Raw genomic sequence first — 17,048 nt, forward strand, 5'->3', positions numbered from 1 at the left:
TCTTCCATGAAGCAAAGCGCATGGGTCGACTGAGCTGGGAGAGTCCACAGAGTCAGCCTCCCCCATGCTTCCCTCCCTCCTTATTCCTTGTGTGCTGTACTTTGTCTTGATTTCCTGTACTCTGCACCAAGCCAGGAGATGGTAAGATCTCAAAAAAAATCATTTTTTTGGGAAATGGGATCAAGAGGGTTTTTGTTTGCTTGTTTGTTTGTTTGAGACAGGGTCTGTCACCCAGGCTGGAGTGCAGTGGCATGACCTTGGCTCACTGTAGCCTTGACTTTCTGGGCTCAGGTGATCCTCCCACCTCAGCCTCCTGGGTAGCTGGGACTGCAGGTGCACACCACCATGCCTGAGTAATTTGTCTATTTTTTGTACAGAGGAGGTTTCACTATGTTGCCTAGGCTGGTCTCAAACTCCTGGGCTCAAGCAGTCCTCCATCCACCTCGGCCTCCCAAAGTGCCGGAATTACAGGCATGAGCTGCTGTGCCTGGCCAAGGTTTTTTTTTTATTATTATTACGAAAAATTTTCAATATACATAAAAGTAGAGAGACTACTTTAATGAGCTATCATATACCGATCACATAGGTTTAAAAACTATTAAAGTTTGTAATATTTACTCCATTTGTTTTTCTGAAGTATTTAAAAAATAGTTTACAGTAGTTTTGTAATTGCATCATGATATTCACCCCTACGTAATTTACTTTCCCTCTAAAAACATGAGGGCATTTTTTATATGATCATTGTCATACCCAATCAAATTACCAGTAATTCCTTAATATCCTTTAAGATCAAGTTTACATTCAGATGTCTTGTCCTCAAAATGTCAATTGTGATAATTTTTTTCTTTGAGCAAAGATAATAAGATCTCAATATTTAATGACAGAGATTCCATGTTAGCCCTGATGTCTAAGCTCTGTGGTCCATTGTGGCTTTACTTGAAAGTCTCAGGCTAGGCGTGGTGGCTCACACCTGTAATCCCAGCACTTTGGGAAGCCAATGTAGGTGGATCATGAGGTCAAGAGATCAAGACCATCCTGACCAACATGGTGAAACCCTGTCTCTATTAAAAATACAAAAATTAGCCAGGCGTGGTGGAGGGCGCCTATAGTCGCAGCTACTCAGGAGGCTGAGGCAGGAGAATTGCTTCAACCTGGGAGGCGGAAGTTGCAGTGAGCTGAGATTGCACCACTGCATGCCAGCCTAGGTGGCAAGAACGAGACTCTGGAAAAAAAAAAAAAGTCTCTCACTGTGGTCTCATAATAAAAGGACACTCCATTTCCCATCTGGCCCCTGCTCCTTAATGTTAGCCCCCTCCTGTGGGGAGGAGGGGGTGACCTTCAGCGCAGGTTCAAGCATTCCCAGGGCTGGCTCTGTTCCCGATAAAGCCCATCGTCATGAATGAGTGTTTTCCTTGCAGGTTATTCTAAGTATTGTAAATAGTGCACATGGAGCATCCTCATGATGACTGGGATGGTAGTGAATATTTATAGGTTTCTTTTAGCACCTTTTTTTTTTTTTTTTTTTTAGCGTTTTCCATAGTTCCATGTTTCTACAACCCATGGGAACATCAGAATCATGTGTGTGTGGGTGCTTATTAAATACACCAATTCCTGGGCTCACTCCCAGTGACTCCCAGTCTGATGATTGGGGGCTCAGCTAGGACCTATGTTTTCAAAAGCTCCCAGGTGATCTCATGCAGCCAGACTGGCTCTGGCTCTGGCTCTGGGAGCTGGGTTGGGAACTAGTCTTTGGTGCTATTCTGCTGAAACTTCAAGTTGGGCTCTTTGACTCCATCTTGTATTGTCATCACTTGTATTCAGGTCTGTTCTTCCTCTGGATTGTAAACTCCTTGATGTATGGGTCATCTCAGCTCATGAGCTGAGCTTTCAGTGGGTGCTCAGTGGAACAGGTGCTGGATGCAGTCAGGCTCTAGGGAGGCCAGCGTGTGTTGGTAAGTGAGTGAAAAAAATCATTTTAAAAAGAAACTTTTTGCCCTTCAGTTTTGTTTGCCATGAGTTAATGTGATTTACTCTAGTGGAAGCCAGTGCAGCTTAAGTGGAGGTCTTGCCCTGAAATGGAGCCAGGTTATGGATCAGCAGAGCTGCCAAAAGCATTTTGGGGGAAATGTTTCTCTGTCACCCTCAGTTGACTGAACTCAAGTTTTCACTCCCGTTTAACACCACGTGGGGGCCATTCTGACTTCTGCGGAGAGAGTATGATCAGATCTTCTGTAAAAGTGTAAGTGAGGAGGCTGGGCGCGGTGGCTCACATCTGTAATCTTAGCACTTGGAAGGCTGAGGTGGTCAGATCACTTGAGGCCAGGAGTTTGAGACCAGCGTGGCCAACGTAGTGAAACCCTGTCTGTACTAAAAATACAAAAATTAGCCAGGCATGATGATGCATGCCTGTAATCCCAGCTACTAAGGAGGCTGAGGCAGGAGAATCGCTTGAACCTGGGAGGTGGAGGTTGCAGTGAGCTGAGGTTGCACCATTGCACTGCACTCCAGCCTGGGTGACAGAGCGAGACTCTGTCTCAAAAAAAAAAAAAAAAAGTGTATGTGAGGAAACAGGGATAGAGTTTGAGGATGTTGGGGGATGGAGGTACTTCATCTACTGAACAACAGAAACTATGGGATACCAATGCTGGAGGAAGAGGCATCATCCTCAGTTTCTACTAACTCAACCACGCATGAGATGGGGACTTGGTGTCCAAGAGAAGAGCCTCTTTTTAGGTCTTCAGCCTTGATCAAACCATTTCTGAATTCCTTACACACATATAATCAGGTGCTATGAGTGGTACCGATTGGATAATCTTTCTGTCTTTTCCTGTGCTAGGAAGGAAAATACATGTACAGCCAACTTCCTTGAGGGTTCATTCTTTTGCATCAGGGTGTCTCAAACTCCTGCCCTTAAAACACCTGTAAGATAATCATCCAGGCGGCTTGCTCACTCTGCATGCAGGCCCTTTAGAATCAGAGTCAGAATCCGTGGGGCTGGAGCCACAAAATGAAATGACATTTCAACAAGTTTGTCATCACATAAGAGAGAATAGGTGAATATTTGGATACCTAAAATACAAAGTAGATTCAAAAAGAATGACTTGATTATTTTAAATGTTGTGTTTTAAAAAATTTAATACAGAAAAGGCTGGGCATGGTGGCTCACACATGTAATCCTAGCACTTTGGGTGGCCAAGGCGGGTGGATCATTTGAGGTCAGGAGTTCAAGACCAGCCTGGCCAAGAAGGTGAAACCCCATCTGTACTAAAAATATAAAAATTAGCCAGGCGGTAGTGGTGCACGCCTGTAATCCCAGCTACAGGGGAAGCTGAGGCAGGAGAATCGCTTAAGCCTGGGAGGCGGAGGTTTGGTGAGCTGAGATCATACCACCGCACTCCAATGTGGGTGACGATTGTTTAACCACCACCAAAATGGGTTCTGAGTCCAAATATTAATATGAAGGACATTGGTGACATTGTCTCAAAAAATTACTGAATACAGAAAAGTACAAAAAGGGAGAGAAATCACCCCAAATCTCACGACCCCAAGAAATAAACCTCCTAATATTAAATGAACAGCATTCCTTGCTATGCCCAAAGATGGCTAGAGACATGAACAGACACTTCTGATCACACAAAATGAGATTTTAAAAACAAGAAGTAGCAAATTGAATGCTGGGTAAATTTATCAGAAGAAAAAGAAATGGAAGTGAAACTGAAGGAACTGGTCAACTCAGATAAATGTAGTTTTTCCTACTAAAAATCAGTTTCTAGAACATCTAAGAAATCAAAGATGATGAAAAATGTTAAGATGTTTTATATATATGTAGAAGTCCTTACAGTTGAGTGATCATCTCATGAAAAATTTGTACAGTCACTGCAAATAAAGTCATTGCAAAATCTTTACTCCTTTTGCTTTTTGCCAGCACTGACATTGGCCTTTGCAGTCTCTTGACTTCATTCTGCCCTTGCATTCCTTTTGCTGTTTTCTTGAGGTCATCTTCTTCTCATGCCAGCCGTGTCTTGCAAGTCTATGTTTGAGTTTATTTTTCTTTGCATAGTTCAAAGAACCAGATAGCATGCCAAAGCCCATTGTTTAACAACCACCAAAATGGGTTCTGAGTCCAACTATTAAAATGAAGATGACATCCATTGTGGTCTTGGACAGTTTGTTGCCTTCCCGGGGTGAAGGACATTGGTGACCATTTGTTTCCTCTGGAGTGGTCGATTGGTCATGAACTTCCTGGTCCAGATAGTTACTGTGTCATTCATCATGGTGGTTGATCCTCAGGTAGTTAGGGAGGAAAATAAACAAGAAGTTATATATTTAAAACCACGTTTCAATTTTAGACCTGATTAATTGACTTAATAAAGGGCATTAGCACTTCTACTTCCTACAGTCCCTCCCTTTACCTCTGGAAACTAGTTATTTCTAGGTTGTTTTATATTGTTGAGGTTGACCACCTTTTCTTTCTGTTCTGCAATCATAGTCCTATTTTTAAATGGATTCACCTCTCATCACTAGCCTTTTGTCATGGTCATTCAATTCACAAGTTGCTTATTTTTTAATTTCCTGGCTGACTAAATTTTATTATGGAGATTTTTTTTTAAAAAAAGGGCTCAGAAATACTGTATTCTTTAAGTTCTTGAACATGTGATAGTGTCTTTTGCCTATTTTGATTGGGTAAAAATTTAGCTGGCTATAAAATTCTTGGATTATACTCTATTTCCCTTAGAAATTACAGGCACCCATCCACTGACATTTCATTGTGCTTTCTTTCTTTTTCTTTCTTTCTTTTTTTTTTTTGAGAGGGAGTCTTTCTCTGTCACCCAGGCTTGAGTGCAGTGGTGTGATCTCGGCCCACTGCAAGCTCTGCTTCCTGGGTTCACACCATTCTCCTGCCTCAGCCTCCTGAGTAGCTGGGACTACAGGTGCCCACCTCCATGCCTCGCTAACTTTTTTTGTATTTTCAGTAGAGACGGGGTTTCACCGTGTTAGCCAGGATGGTCTCGATCTCCTGACCTCGTGATCCGCTGACCTTGGCCTCCCAAAGTGCTGGGATTACAGGTGTGAGCCACTGTATGAGCCCAGCCTCATTGTGCTTTGTACTAACCCCCTTTCCCTGTCCTCTTCCAGCTTGTCTTCTTCTATCCCAGTAGTTTCTTCATGAAGAGGCCATGTGCTATATTCCATGAGATATTTCACACTCAAAGAAGACTTCTTTTATACTCTTTTGATAATTTGTCTGAGAATCACTGTCTTGATTTATAAGGGAGTTTGTAGTAAATACAGTAAAAGAGAAACACACAAAGTATTTTGAGACATCAGAGAAGGGAGAAACCAATTCTATTAATATTTGAGGCTAGCAGGGAAGGCTTAGTTAAGAGGTAACATTTGAACTAAGCCTTGAAATAAAGGAAGGATTTGGCCATGCAGTAATGGCGAGAGAGTAGAAGCAAGACATGATGGTTAGTGTTATGTATCAATTTGACTGGGTTGTGGGGTGCCCAGATATTTGGCTAGACATTATTCTGGGTGTGTCTCTGTGGTATTCTGGATGAGGATAACATTTAATTGCTAGACTGAATAAAGCAGATTTTCCTCCCCAGTGTGGGTGAGCCTCATCCAATCCACCGAAGACCTGAACAAAACAAAAAGGTAGAGTCACGGAGAATTTGCTCTTTTTACCTGATTATATTTGAGGTGGGACATCAATCTTCTCCTGAGTGTAGATGTGGACTCGAGTTGGAACTATATCATTGGCTGTCCTGGGTCCCCAGCTTGCTGGCTGCAGACTCCAGGACTCCTTAGCCTCCATAACCATGTGAGCCATCCCTTACAACTAATCAATCTGTCTCTCTCTATGTGTATAGCTCTACCTCTATCTCTCTGCTCTTTCTCTGGAGAACCTAGAGTAATACACAAGGTTATATTAGAGAAGAGGATGACCCAAGGAAAAGCATGCAGGCAGAAAAATGCAAAGAGGGTTTGGGAAGACTGGGGTCCTGATGGGGAGTTTGGATTTCACTGTGTGTAGCATGGAGAATCCTTGAAAATATTCAAGAGGTGAAAATCGTATCTGTGGAAGAACACCAGGAGCATGTGAAAAGAAAAACACACAATTTTAACTCCACTGAAGGGGACATCAAAGGGATGCACTGGGGACATGGGTTGGAGGGTAATTGAGGCCATATCTGGAGGATCTTTACTTCTAGGTTGAGTCTGAAGTTATCTTTCTGGGAAGTGGGAGATTACAAATCTTTGAGCTCCACTCAAGAGATGGTTTTGCTAACAATGGCAGGGCGACGGTGATGGTGGTGGTGGTGGTGGTGGTGGTGGTAAACTGGTAGCATGAATTCTAATTGGGCTTCTGTTATTCTGGCTGAGAAAGTTGGGGAATGGACTTTCAGTAGAATAATACAGATCTGGGAATCAACTGCATGGAGGAGGTAGTTATAGGTGAAGAGATGGATCAGGGACAAACTTTGTTAGAAGGAGAAAAGATACTAGGCTGGTACAAAAATAATTGCTGTTTTTGCCATTACTTTTAATGGCAAAATCCGCAATTACTTTTGCACCAAACTAATAGGATGCAAACTTCGGAGCCATCTGCATCAGAGGGATTGATGAAGATCAGCAAAGTTTGGGAACACAGGAAAGGAGCGGGGAGGGTAATGACTTGAGGGCATAGCCGGGTAATCAAGGTTTTTCTTGTTAGCATGTGGAGACTTAAGCGTGATTATGTGTTAAACGCCTGGCACATACAGGGTGAAAATATTTATAAGTGAAATGAGGAGTGTGAAGTTGGTGAGTCATGGGAATTCCAAGGGAATGGGTGATAAAGGGAGGTCTCAAATGAGGCACAAGTGGAGAAGGTAGCTTGGGAAAGGAGAATGATGCTTCTCCTTATAAGATGGGAAAGGCAGAGGAAGAGGGTCAAGATACAGTGATCTAGGGGTGAGATGGAAGTGAGTTGAAAGAACTCAACTCTGGGCTCTGAAACCCCTAGGTTTGGGGGGCTTTGAGATACGGAAGAGGTTTAAAGTCAGTTGTTCTAGCAAATATGGTTTGGAATTTATTTGTGATGCTTAAAAATATTGCTGAAGAGAAGTGAAGTCTACCCTAGAGTTGGATGGTGAGATTATTTAGCGGAACTACCAGATCCATGTTGTGATTCTTTCCAGTATCATTCAGCAGCCCTTGGGCAGTTGCGAGGCAAGTCATCAGTGGGGTATGGAGATTTTCCAGGTGGGTGTGGTTGAAGGAACGGAAGAACGAGTTCAGGAGCACATTACAAAAAGAAGGTGACTGTAAGGTCCAGGCTGAACAGGAACGTAAAGCAAGAAAGAAACATGAGGTTGTGAAGAGAAGTTTAGAGGGATGAGGAGGCAGGAGAGTTGAACAGTTACAGGATGTAGCTAGAGTGGCGATGTTAGATCTTGGGGCCAGAGAGCTTTACAGTGATGATGAAGATCAAGTGGCATTAGAATCAAGCTATAAAGAGCCACTGTTTGATGTTGGGATGTGAGGATGCTGCAGGTGGATGTCTGCACATTGATGGTGAGAACATGGTCACCCTGGCCCTGCTGGGTCTTTGCTAAAGAGACTGTACTCTGTTCTTGGGGCCATTTTCATCACCTGATTAGAGCAGTGGTCCCCACATGGTGTTCTTTGGACCATCTGTATAAAATGTTCGTAGGTCAAGGATAAAATGGAAAAACAGAGAAAATATCAGAGAAGTGTGCCCATTGGTGAGAGACCACCAGCTGTCCTTTTTGGAGGATTGTTCTTTATTCTAAAAATGTATATATTCTATTCTATTAAAACATATTTGTATTTGCATGTTTTCTCTTTTATGAAATGCCATGGGGTAGAAATTTGTGATGTATTCAATTCTCCTGACTTCATGCATTGCCCTGTGGTGGGGAAGGGGATGTGGCTAGTATTGGCCAAGAGGCTGGGGGCAGAGGTGCAGTGTGAGACTTCTAGCCTGGAGAATTTAATTCTTAGTACAGGGCTCTCTAGCATTCTTCTCCCTCTGTTCCCTGCTTGGTGATACTCGAGGTAATGCAACCCCCATTAGCCTTAGTCTTAGGGCAAGTTTGATGGAAAACAGAGCACCCCACACCTCCCTGCAGATGTAGCATGAGTGAGGAAAACAACTTCTGATGTTTGAAGTTGCCAAGACTTAGGAATTGTTTGTTATTGCAGCAAAACCTAACCTATTCTGACCAATCATGGTGTAATTTCTGTATGTGTGTGTCGTGTTTGTGTGTGTGTGTGTGTGTGTACAAAACTGGTAGTTTAAAAAATTTCCTTCTTACAAAAAAAAATAGCAACTTTATGTTGGTTCTCAAATTAAAAAAAATATTTTTACTGGTTTATAAAATAGAAAAATCTGAGAATCTGTAGCTTAGAGACCTACAGTGTGGGATGTCTGTAAAGACCAGGTTATTTTATCAGCTCCTAACACCCCTTGATAGAAGCTTAGCCAAGACTTGCACTATTTCAGTCTTTCCCATTCCACATTCCATGGAATCTTGAAGAGACATTCATAAAATGGTGCAGCCATGAACCAACCTAACTGAATCCTAGTGTCAGAATCCCCCTTTTACTGCAGAATGAGCTGCTTGCTACAGTGATACTTGAACCCCTTAGATATATTCTCTACTAATTATATTAAAACACGGCCAATGCTTTTGCTTTGTTTTCCCCCAAATTAAACACCTTAATCATGAGAACCCAGAGAATTGGATTTAGTGTGACTGATTCCCAACTGTCAGTAAGAACATAATTAGATTATATTTTTCTCCAGTCCAAACAAAAGAAAATTGACAATAAAATGCTGATCAATATGTGTAGCTGAGGAGGTAGAGCCTGCTTTGAGATGCAGAAGTGTTTGTTTTTTTTAGATCTATATTCTTGAGTAAAGAAAAAATTCATCTCTCTTTCCTAGAGGGGAAGACTTTCAGAGCGGGCTTGGCAACAGCCTATCAGAGGCTGAATTAAACCAATAGGTACCTCCCTGGAGTGAATGGTGCATTTCTCCTTTTTGGGGGACTGTGCTTTTATGGTGGAGTTTGCTTTCTGTCTTGGTCTCTGAATGTGTGTATCTGTGGGGGGATGTCTGCATGTAAATGGCAGTGTATACCTGTGTGGGTGTGTACAAAATTCCCATGTGAATCTCAGCTTTGTGGGAATCTCTGGGTGTTGAGCCCAGCAGATGCCATTTGAAGAAAAATCACTTGAAAATGAGACAGAAGGAATGGAAACCAAATCCTAGCTCTAAAGGCACCAGGCTGATTAAAAAAAAAAAAAAAAAAAAAAAAAAAAACTCTGGATTTTCTTTGTTTTGGACTCTACCTGCCTGCAAATGACATTTCTGTTTCCTATGAAATGATTAGAATGAAAGAGATCCTGAGCACGAAAGAGCAGATACTGTGTGATTCTGTGTATGTCAGGGTGTCAGCTGTGACGCTGCTGACATTTCGGCTCAGCAATTTCTCTGTTGTGTGTGTGGGGGTTCCCTGTGCATTTTAGGATGTTGAGCGGCATCCCTGGACTCACTGGACGCAGTAACACAACTCCCCCCAAGTAGACACAACCCCCAGTGTCTCCAGATATTGCCTAATGTCCCCAGGGGGCAGAATAGCCCCCATCTGAGAACTGCTGCTTTCATAAAGTACAATGGTCAGGTGAAATAGGTGGAGGCTGTTTGTAGTCAGGGGTTTGTAGAGATGGAGGAGATCCCAGGAATATCCTGGAAGGGGCTGTAATATTTTGTTTCTTGAATTGGTTCTCGGTAATATGGAGATGTGTTTTTGTTGTTGTTGTTGTTGTTGTTGTTTTTGAGGCAGGATCTTGCTCTGTCACCCAGGCTGGAGCACAGTGGCACCGTCATGGCTCACTGCAGCCTCTGCCTCCTGGGCTCAAGCAGTCCTCCCACCTCAGCCCTCCTGAGTAGCTGGAACTACAGGCATGTGCCATCACTGCTGCCTAATTTTTGTATTTATTTATTTTTTGTAGAGAAGGGGGGGTCTCACTATGTTGCCCAGGCTGGTCTTGAGCTCCTGGGCTCAAGTAATCTGCTCACCTCAGCCTCCCAAAATGCTGGGATGACAGGCATGAGCCACTGCGCCTGGCCAGTATGTTCAGTTTGTAAGAAAAGTACTGTGTTGACCTCTTCTATGTGCACATTTCTTTAAGTAATAATTCAATAAAGCATTTAGAAAAATTGGTCATAATAGGAGTGATTTGTAGAGTGATTGGCATGAAAGCTGATCACCTTAATTTGAACTACTCTGAAATGAGCACCAGGGGCCACCAAGAGGACCCTTTCAAGGTGTCATAGCCAAGGAGAGGAGTGTGTTGTGTACATCTCTGCCTAAAGGATTTGCTGGTTACATGGAAGTATGAAGCCTCCTTCTGAGGACAGAGGCAGCAAAGCAAGTGGAAGCCCAAAGCATTGAGCTTTCTAAATGGACTTTGCTAAAATCTTGTGGATGACTCATGCCTTTAACATACACCCATGTACATATTGTCCATATAAATATTAATTCTGTAACAAGGCCCACACATAAGGGTTTTTTTTTTTCTTTTGAGACAGTCTTGCTTTATTGCCCAGACTAGAGTACAGTGGCATAATCGTGACTCACTGCAACCTCCACCTCCTGGGTTCAAGCAATGCTTGTTCCTCAGCCACCCAAGTAGCTGGGACTACAGGTGCACACCACCATGCCTGGCTAATTTTTGTATTTTTAGTAGAGACGGGGTTTCACCATGTTGGCCAGGCTGGTCTTGAACTCCTGGTCTCAAGTGATCTGCCCACCTCAGCCTCCTAAAGTGTTGGGATTACAGGTGTGAGCCACTGCACCTGGGCCCACATGTTAGGTTTCAGTTGAGATAGAGAAACTCTGGCAGGACTGAGGAATTTGGCCACAGTCTCTGGGAAATATGCACAATTTCTGGAATCTTCTCTACTTCCAGAGTTCCCACTTTCTATATGTCTCCTATTTATTCAACAAACTTGTATGGAACCACAGTGTGTCTAGAACTTGCCAGGTGTGGAGGATAAAAAGATGACTAAGGTCGGGCATGGTGGCTCATGCCTGTAATCCCAGCACTTTGGGAGGCCAAGGCAGGTGGATCACTTGAGGTCAGGAGTTTGAGTACAGCCGGGCCAACATGATGAGACGTCTCTACTAAAAATACAAAAATTAGTCGGGCATGGTGACATGCACATGTAGTCCCAGCTACTTGTGAAGCTGAGGCAGGAGAATCGCTTAAACCCAGGAGGCAGATGTTGCAGTGAGCTGAGATCACACCGCTGCATTGCAGCCTGGGAGACAGAGCGAGATTCCATGTCAAAAAAAAAGATGACTGAGATACAGACTCCATCAGAGTTGACTCTAACACAAATTTGGTAAGAGCCCAAGGTCTGGCTGGGCAAGAACCTTGATTGGCTTCATCCTGCAGCGTCTACTAGAATGAAGAACACTTTTTTCTTTACCCGTGAAAATGTTTTGTGCTTCGTACCTGCAAGTGCAATTTGTGTTAATTCTGCAAAATTTGCCGAATAACTATGCCTGTATTCTTAGCATTTTTCCTTTGAGAGGTTTCTCAGCACATCATCTCTGGACTATGTGGAATTGGAAATTTACTTAGAGTCAAAAACAAGTACAGGAAAGTCAGTTCTTAGTCAAGAGTTAGGTTTTCAAAGACAGTGGATAAAATAAAAATCTAGTACAGTCAAGATTATACGTGCAAATCCCCTCATCACTCATACAGTTTAGCAGTCAGTCTTACCGTGGCTCACCAGGTCCAATCCACACTTCTTCCTCCACGATTGGAGCAGAGGGTGATTTTTTTTTATGAGCAACTGATGAAGTCACTTAGAGGCCATTTGCAGTAGGAGCCCTGTGTACTAGAGACCAATCAATGCGCCCTCATGGCAGCATTTCCACCTCTCTCCCTCTTTGTTCTTGCCAAGTACCCATAGTTCATTTTCCATAGATTGAAAGAGCCCAAGTTGGGCCTATACCTAGGAGTACAATTGCTGGGTCATTTGGTAACTCTATGTAGAATTGTTTGGGAAGTTGTTAAAGTGTTTCTCACAGTGGCTGCACCATTTTAATTCCCACCAGCAGTGTATGAAGGTTCTAGTTTCTCTGCATCCTCACCAACACTTGTTATTTTCTGTTTTTTTGTTTTGTTTTGTTTTGTTTTTTTTAAATGAAGTCTTGCTCTGTCGCCCAGGCTGGAGTGCAGTGGCACAATCTCGGCTCACTGCAACCTCTGCCTCCCAGATTCAACTTACTCTCCTGCCTCAGCCTCCTGAGTAGCTGGGATTATAGGCACCTGCCACCAGGCCTGGCTAATTTTTTTATTTTTTTTATTAGAGACAGGGTTTCACCATGTTGGCCAGGCTGGTCTCAAACTCCTGGCCTCAGGTGATCCGCCCTCCTTGGTCTCCCAAAGTTCTGGGATTACAGGCATGAGCCACCGCACCAGGCCAATTTTCAGTATCTTCGATTCTAGCCAACCTTATGGGTATGATGTGGTATCTCATTGTGGTTTTGATTTCTGTTTCCCTGATGATGTATTTCATTGAGCATCTTTTCATGTGCTTATTGGCCACTTGTATGTCTTCCTTGGAAATGTGCCAGTTTTTCATATTCAAAAATGAAAGCACAGGTCCACCCAAAAACTTGTAAATGAATAATTACAGTAGCATCACTCCTAATAACCCAAAGAGGGAATTAATCCAAATGCCCATCACCAGATGAAGAGATACACCGAATGTTGTCTACCCACATGGTGAAATATTATTTGATCACAAAAAGTAGCAAAGCACATATGCTACAGCGTGGATGAACCTTCAAAACAGATGAAAGATCACATTCTACATGATTTCATTCAGATGGAACTCTATAGAAATAGGAAGTCGATTAGTGGTTGCTTAGGGCTGGTAGGAGCATGGGAGGATAGGGGGTGTGAGCTAAAGGGTATGAGGTTTCTTTTTGAGGTCATGAAATGTTCTAAAATTGAGTGGTAACGTTTGTGTATATCTCTGAATATATTAAAAACCATTGAAATGTAAAAAATGCAAAGATAAAACAGCCCAAGTTGCAATTTTATTCAACGCTTGATTGGCTTTAAAAATAGATTTCAGGCTGGGCATGGTGGCTCACACCTGAAATCCCAGTCCTTTGGAAGGCTTTGGTGGGAGGATTGCTTGAGGCCTGGAGTTCCAGGCCAGCCTTGGCAACATGGCAAGACCCTGTCTCTACAAAAAAAGAAAAAATAAATAGCAGCTGGGTGCAGTGGCTCACACCTGTAATCCCAGCACTTTGGGAGGCTGAGGCGAGCAGATCACCTGACGTCAGGAGTTGAAGACCAGCCTGGCCAACATGGTGAAGCCCTGTCTCTACCAAAAATACAAAATTTAGCCTTTTGGTACTCTGAGCAGCACCATGGCGGTTGTTAAGAACAAGTGCCTTATGAAAGGTGGCAAAAAGGGAGTTAAGAAGAAATTCGTTGGTCCATTCTCTAAGAAAGATCAGTATGATGTGAAAGTACCTGCTATGTTCAATATAAGAAATATGGGAAACACTTGGTCACCAGGACCCAAGGAACCCAAATTGCATCTGATGGTCTCAAGGGTCTTGCGTTTGAAGTGAGTCTTGCTGATTTGCAGAATGATGAAGTTGCATGTAGAAAATTCAAGCTGATTACTGAAGATGTTCAGGGCAAAAACTGCCTGACTAACTTCTATGCCATGGGTCTTACCTGTGACAAAATATGTTCCATGGTTGAAAAATGTTCAACAATGACTGAAGCTCATGTTGATGTCAAGACTACCGATGGTTACTTCTTTCATCTGTTTTGTGTTGGTTTTACTAAAAAACACAACAATCAGATACTGAAGACCTCTTATGCTCAGCACCAACAGTCCCCCAAATCCAGAAGATGATGGAAATCATGACCTGAGAGGTGCGGCAAATGACTTGAAAGAAGTGGTCAATAAAATGATTCCAGACAATATTGGAAAAGATGTAGAAAAGGTTTGCCAATCTATCCTCTCCATGATGTCTTCATTAGAAAAGTAAAAATGCTGGAGAACCCTGGGTTTGAAAGGCATGGAGCTTCGTGGTGACGGTAGTAGTTCTGGAAAACCCCCTAGGGATGAGACACATGCTAAAGTTGAATGAGCTGATGGATATGAACCACCTGTCCAAGAATCTGTTTAAAGTTCAGACTTAAAACAGTGGCAAATAAAAAGTCCTATTTGTGAAAAACAAACAAGAAACAACAATGAAAAATGCAAAATTAGCCTGGTGTGGTGGCGCATGCCTGTAATCCTAGCTACTCAGGAGGCTGAGGCACGAGAATCACTTGAACCCGGGAGACAGAAGTTGCAGTGAGCCAAGAATGCACCATTGCACTCCAGCCTGGGCAACAGAGTGAGACTTTCCAAAAAGAAAAAAGAAAAAAAAAAGTACCGGGGCTTGGTGGCATGCGCCTGTAGTCTCAGCTACTCTGAAGGCTGAGGTGGGAGGATGGCTTGAGGCCAGGAGTAATTTGAGGCTGCAGTGAAGTATGATTGTGACACTGCACTCCAGCCTGGACTGCAGAGCAAGACCCTGTCTCTTATACATACATACCTACATACATGCACACTCACACACACACACACACACACACACACATACACATACACACATACACGTACATACATACCCAGGCTCTACCTCTAGTGATTCTGACTCAGTAGGGCTGGGTATCCCCTAGGGATCCTGCTGTTCAGCCTGATCTGGGATCCACTTTTCACTGGGAACTGAGACACTGGCTGTGAGCCTTTCTGCCCTGTGATGTAGAGGTCATGGCAATGCAGGTTCAAGCTTAAGGAGACCTGACTGTGCGTTAGGTATTGTGCTGAACATCATCTCTTACTCTCACAGCAACATCCTTAGAAGGTTAATGATGTGTCCCTGCTCTACAGATGAGGAACTGAGCTTTCAGAGGAGTTTAGCTTGTTCAAAACTTATTCTTCCTATTGGAAACTTTGTACCCTTTGACCAGTGTCTCCTATCCCCTACCTTTCCTCCACCCCAGCCCCTGATAACCACTGTCCTACTCTCTATTTCTGTGAGTTCAACTTTTTTAGATTCCACATATAAGTAAAATCATGCAGTATTTGTCTTTCTGTGCCTGGCTTATTTCACTTAACACAAATGTCTTTCAAGTTCATCTATGTTGTTGAAAATGACAGGATTTCTTCCTTTTCTGAGGTTTAATAGTATTCCGTTGTGTGTATATAGTACATTTGCTTTATCCTTTCATCCACTGATGGACTCTTAGGTTGATTCTATATCTTGGGTATTGTGAATAGAGCTGCAGTGAACATAGGAATGTAGGGATCCCTTCGACATATTGACTTCGATCTTTTTTGGTCTACACCCAGAAGTTGGGTTGCTGGATTATATGCTTTGAAATCTATAGCACAGCAGCGTGACTATAGTCAATAATAATGTGTCTTTCAAAATAACTAAGTGGGTACATTTCAAATGTCTCATCATAAAAATTGTCAGTAAATTAGGGGATGGACGTGTTAATTAGTTTGATCTAATCATTCCATATTGTATACACATATCAAAACATCACATAAATGTGTACAATTATGATTTGTCAATTAAAATAATGTTAGTTAAAAAAATAAGTAACTTGTTCAAAGCCCCAGTTGGGATTGATGGAGCTGGGACATGCACCAAGGCTGTTGCTCTCAGGCCCGCAGAGTCCTTGGTCCACGAATGTTGAAGCCCTACCTGAGATTACTACTGAGATCAGTGTAGGGATTCAATGTCTCAGAATCATCCCAACCTCCAGGGCCCACAAGTCCATGACCGCTGCCTCTATCCCCAACCCTACTGACCTGAAATGTGGCCCCTGCTTTCATTTCCAGGAGCATACAACATTTACACCAAGCATTGATGGGTTTTGTTGACTTCATTTGAGATTTGGGGCCGAGGAGAGGGTCTCATGGTCCTTGCTTGGTGTTGGCCAACTCATTGACTTCTCTCCTTTGACTTCACCCTTCCCTTTTCTACTCACCTCCTCTGTCATGGATTGCTCTGGGAATTCTGAGCCCTGGTTCCTTTATTTTGCAGATATCTTTCACTCTTCTCTGAAACGAATGCCAAAAGTGTGTAGTTGAGCTGACTGCAAGGTGCTTGACACGCAAGAGACTCCACAAATGGGATTGGGCCTCTGGAAAGTGGTGGTAGTTCCAGATTTATGTGGATGTTACTTTGTTTTTCCCTATAAAATCTATTCTTTAATCTATCAAGCTCTTGGCTCCTGGCTGCAGTCCTTTGCTTGTGGCAGTGTGCTGGGTACTGCCACCAGGGAGAAATGCTGACCACTTAGAGAAAGAGAAACTGGTTCTCTTTAAGAGGCAGAGGGAGGTTTCCAGTGCCAGTTTGTTTGGGGGCAAAGTGGCTGTTGTATTAAAATTGCCCAGACTTGGGCTAGTGCCTTGTGTGTTTAGAGCTCAAAGCCACGATTGTTTTCACTTTTTTGTTGTTGTTGTTTTTGGTCAGTTTTCCATCCTTTTGCTTGGCAGGTTTCTGCTAATAGCTTCAACCTCAAGAGTCCCATTATACAGACACTAATAGCACCTACTATGTGTCAGTCTGTAGTGCCTACTATGTGCCAGGCATTGGAGATAATATAATGATGAACAAGATAAACATGGCACTTGGAAAAGAGAGTCTAGTTCCCACTCTCAGCCCACCCCAAACAGAGGCCAGAATTGGGCTTCCAAAGATCTCAGATGCCCTTGCATCACCTCCCTGAAGAGGGCGGGTGAAGCTTTGGTGTCTGAAGAGAATTTGGCTGGAAAATCCCCAAGGTTTGGAACGATGGGAAGGAGCTGCCATCTGTGTTTAAGGCGAGAAGTGGGGCAGTGGCTGGATATCAGAGGAAGCCAAGATGAAGAGAAGGTTTTTGTGAGTTCCTATGCATAGTGGAGACCTGTTCTAGTGAGGGTC

General features: G+C 43.1%; 2 pseudogenes; one reads left to right on the top strand and one right to left on the bottom strand.

Moving 5' to 3' along the window:
- Window positions 1-3,214: 3,214 nt before the first annotated feature.
- On the bottom strand, window positions 3,215-6,283 carry LOC129397570 (small ribosomal subunit protein eS24-like; annotated as a pseudogene).
- Window positions 6,284-6,448: 165 nt separating this feature from the next.
- LOC129397569 (small ribosomal subunit protein eS1-like) lies at window positions 6,449-16,850 on the top strand (annotated as a pseudogene).
- The last annotated feature ends 198 nt before the right edge of the window (window positions 16,851-17,048 follow it).

This window comes from Pan paniscus, chromosome 3, assembly GCF_029289425.2.
Source record: "Pan paniscus chromosome 3, NHGRI_mPanPan1-v2.0_pri, whole genome shotgun sequence".
Classification (NCBI taxonomy): Eukaryota; Metazoa; Chordata; class Mammalia; order Primates; family Hominidae; genus Pan; species Pan paniscus.